The following is a 4,397-nucleotide window of genomic DNA, read 5'->3' on the forward strand; positions in this document are numbered from 1 at the left end:
CTGCCTCCCATGAGGAGGAGAAGGTATAAGCAGAGGTTCTCTTCCGGGTTGAAGGAATTGAGACTCTGAAAGGCTTCAAGGGGCCATGGGTTGGTCCTCCCCACTCAGGGCATGCCTAGATTGTCTAAGACCTGGGAGTGTATAGTTGTGAAAAGCATAGGTATGAAGTTTGAGACACTATTGTAGAGCCATTTGCCAAGTTCCTGGCCACCAGTGTAGCTTCAGAGCTTGTGAATGGGGTGTTGATTTGCTCAAAGACTCCTGGATCTCAGGTCTGTCCAGGAAGGACTCTCAGAGGCTGGCATGCCCTTCCAAATTGTCGCCTAGCCTCTGCCAGAACATCTCTGTGTTTGATTAAAGAAGATGATGAATGGAAATTATCTGTCACTGGCAGGAAGATAAATGTCTTGCCTCCTCCTCTCTTCCCTGTGAATGATGGAAACAGAGCCACCCTGCCAGGCAGCTCACTCCATCTTTGGTTGGCCTTGTGAGGCACTCAGTTGCAGCGAGAGGTCTGTAGGTCACAATCTTAATTCCACATTCCTCACCTGGGAACAGCGGATGTCATCTGCTGTCACTGCTTACAACAAATACTAATAACACTAAATGCTTAGTGAGTACTACCTACTACTCTGCCAAGTACCAGTGCCAGTACTTTACAAACCCAACAAGACTGCCAGCCTTAGGACAGGTCCAAATCTCACTGAGTTGTGGGTGGGAAGCCCCCAGAGGTTGTTGCATCCAGGTCTCATGTTACAGCATGTTAAAGTAAGGCTCAGACACTAGCCTCCCAAACCAGCTCTCATATGGGCAGCTAGAGATAGGATCTCCCTTAAAGGAGACACGCTCGTAAGGACACTGGACATCTTTGCTTCCCTGCGGTTTCTGGTTCTTCATGGACACAGGCAAAGTTAGTAGCTTGCCCTCAAACACACCTATAGATGGTTCCTAGACCTGTCCATCCATTTAGTCTAAAGGATTGAGCCAAAGAGACATGCTCTGAGAAGGCCAGTGAATATGGAGGAATTTCTCTGGCCACCCTGGGCTGTAGATCAGGTTCTCTCAAAGCAGAGTGGGAGGCAGGGATGTAGGTACTTTATGGTTCACTGAGGAAGAATGCTTCAAGATCGGCAAAGGGAGAGGAAGGTGGGGCAGAGATGGGGTGGGGTGGGGAGCAGTAAACACATGTTTTCAGATATGGGCTACTGGATAAAACATGGGCTGTCCAGATAAATTTTCACTGAAAATAAACAACCATTTAAAAATTACAATTGAAATCCAAGTATTGCCTAAGATATACTTCTACCAAAACTGTATACTTCCATGCAAATTCTACTTGGGAGTTTTGTAGTTTTAACTGCTAAATTCCGTGACCCATCCCAGGTTGATCCATTGACCCATTTTGCCATAACTGAAGACAATCTAGGGATGTGGAACTTTTCGTGGTAAAATAGAAATTTAAATTGACCTTGAGTTGTGTCTGGGATGAGTTAGCCTCAGTTGGGGCTTGAAGGAGCATGACGATGGGGTTGACACGATAGAGACTAAGTGTCCCATTCTGAGGAGAGGAGGCTGTGACACCATTAATCCTGCTGGGAGCTGAGGTGTGGGAAGAGGCAGCACCAGCCTCCCTCCCGAGAGCCATTCTCTTCACCTTCAGAGGGTGAAGACGGTACAGCAGTTGGGGATGGGTGCATGAGTCCCTATCAGAGAGCTTCCCCCTCCCAGAGACCCCACTCCACTGGAAGAAGAAATAGAAGCTGAGTCAAACATTTTACCGCCAACCCAGCGATTGCTCCGAATCTCTCTGTTGCAAGCTGGGGCACCGTATCTGCGGCACAAGCCCAGGGACAAGCCCAGCACAGGATGTCTAAATGTTTACAAGGAGTGTCTAGAGCCAAGAGTGGGGCAGATGACTCCCAGTTGGGAGGGAGAACTAGAGTTGATTAAACACAGGGAGTAGAATCTGAACCTGACCTCAAAAAGAGACAGGCTGGGAAGGAGAGAAGGAGGGATAGGGGGGGGGAGGGAGTGAAAAGTGTGTGGTCAGAGCATCAAGTTTAAATCATGGAGTCCCCCAAGATGCCGCTTCATGGAGTTTACTTCCTCTCCATGTAACTGACCCCCAAGTGGGGTGAGCACAGCCCTGCCTGGCTGTTAGACTCAACTCTAGGGTGGGTTTTGTCTGCAGTTACAAAGCACTCAGTCCCTGCAAAACACCAATGATTTACTTTCTGAGAGAAGCCAATGCTTTGGGAAACTGCTGGTGGCCCCACTGACCTGGGGATGCCCGAGCACCTGGGGAACACCCCAGCTCCCAGATGAGGGAGGTCTGCCAATGGTTCCTGGCCATGAGCCATGGGAAGACAAGCTTCCTTCTCACCTTTCCAACATATCCTGAAACCAGAAGCCTTATGACACCAGCTCTTCTTTCAGGGCTCTGGGATTTCTGCTCTGGCTGAGGCAGGCCGCCCACACCGCTGAGAAGCCTGAGAAGCAACCGGGACAAAGATACAGGGGGGGTCAGCCGGGGAGAGTGATGGGACTTATCCCAAATCAGTGTCCTCATTTCTGGGCTGAATACAGCTCATCACTGTTAAAGGTGTCAGGGCTTTGATACCTCCATTTTAACCACTTCCTTGTCGTATAACTTTGGGAAGGTATCCCTTGGCTTTTTTGAGCCCTCATTCATTATCCATACTAACGACAGAAACATCAGTATGAATGGCTCACTGCCTTGCTGCCTTTGCCTGCATATAAAGCAGTTTCCTTGGGGAGATGGCTCAGTGAGTAAACTGCTCACCACGTGAGCACTAGGGTCTAAGTTCCTGTCCCTAGCATCCACGTAAAAAGCAGGGTTTGGTGGCAGACATCTGTAGCCCCAGTGTTGGTAGGGCCACATAAACAAGTGGATTCCAGAGGGGTCCTGCCCAGCCAGTCTGGCAGAAAGAATGATCTCCAGGTTTAATAAGGTCAAATGTCTCAAAAAAAAAAAAATGAAGAGAACTATAGAGGTGGACCCAGGATATTGACTTCAGTTCTTCACATGAGTACATGGGGGGGGGGTGTGTGAGCGTACACCCGAACACCTCTACACACACTCACACATATTTTTATTTCAATATTGCTGCAACTCTTTAAAGGGGCAAGTAATACTAGTATCTTTATTTTTTTTCTTGTTTGAGGATTTCATACATGAATATAATGCCTTTTGATCAGATCCACTCCCTCTCCCTCCCCTCCCCCTCCTCCCTTATCTCCTCATATCTCCACTTTAGGAAAGAAATGAAATACAAGCAGTGTGGCTTGTCCTAAGGTTACAGCTGCTGGGTTCTGGATGCTAGGACACCAGTAGATAATATCTACTATCAGCGTCTGCAGGAAATGTTTGAGCCTGCATCAGCAATTTTAAAGTCTTGATTTTGGGCACCCTGGGGGCATTTGGTTTCCACATGTTTTCTGGCACCTATGGAACGTAGCTAAGTGGGGCAGGAAGCCCTAACCCTGGCCCCAAATTCTGTCTCCCCAGCAGCCTGGTACAGATACTCATCTCTGTACACTTTGCTCTTAGAAATGTAATCTGCATATTTTACACTGAAGCCTCAGACCAGATGGATCATTGGGGGAGCAAGACTCAACCACAAGGGTTTTCTCTGGGACCCTGGCGTCTGCCAGGCTTCCTACATGGGCTTTTGGATTCTTCTGCTGGGACTTCATCTTACATCTGTCACTGTTCAGAATCGGGGGGAATTGACCCAAAAGTGCTGCCAGGGTACCTAGGTGGGAAAAATGGCTTCTTGTTGGGGACATGGGCAGGGAGGGGTAGCCAACCAACACAGTACTGATTGGGAGGGAGTGGATTGGCAGGGAGTCGGCATGCAACCTGGGGCCAGCATGCAGTTTGTATCCAGAGGTTTCAGTATCAACATGGCCAGCTAAGAGACCCAGGAAGAGTTCCTGGGCCTCTGTGTGAGTGGGCTCAGTGTGCCCACCTGAGACTTGGGTGCAGGTCGGACCACCACAAGCACCATTGAAGGGCTTCATGTATCCATAGTGCCTTTCAGTGTTTGACCACTGAACGTGATCCAGGTTGACTTCCCCTTCCTGTAAGTGACTCATGTGTTAGAAACATGAAATGCTTCTTCATCAAAAGAGCCAGAAGAACTTTGCTATCCTTGGGAGATCTGATCAAATGAATTTTTACTAGGTGCCTGGGTCTGGGATTGGTGAGCTAACTTGCTTATTTTCTTCTAACCTTGTTAGCTCTGGGTACCATGAAAACACACACACACAGAGACACACAGACACAGACACACACACACACACAGAGAGACACACAGACACAGACACACAGACACACATAGGAGAGAGAGAGAGAGAGAGAGAGAGAGAGAGAG

Source organism: Mastomys coucha, unplaced genomic scaffold (genome assembly GCF_008632895.1).
Source record: "Mastomys coucha isolate ucsf_1 unplaced genomic scaffold, UCSF_Mcou_1 pScaffold18, whole genome shotgun sequence".
Classification (NCBI taxonomy): domain Eukaryota; kingdom Metazoa; phylum Chordata; class Mammalia; order Rodentia; family Muridae; genus Mastomys; species Mastomys coucha.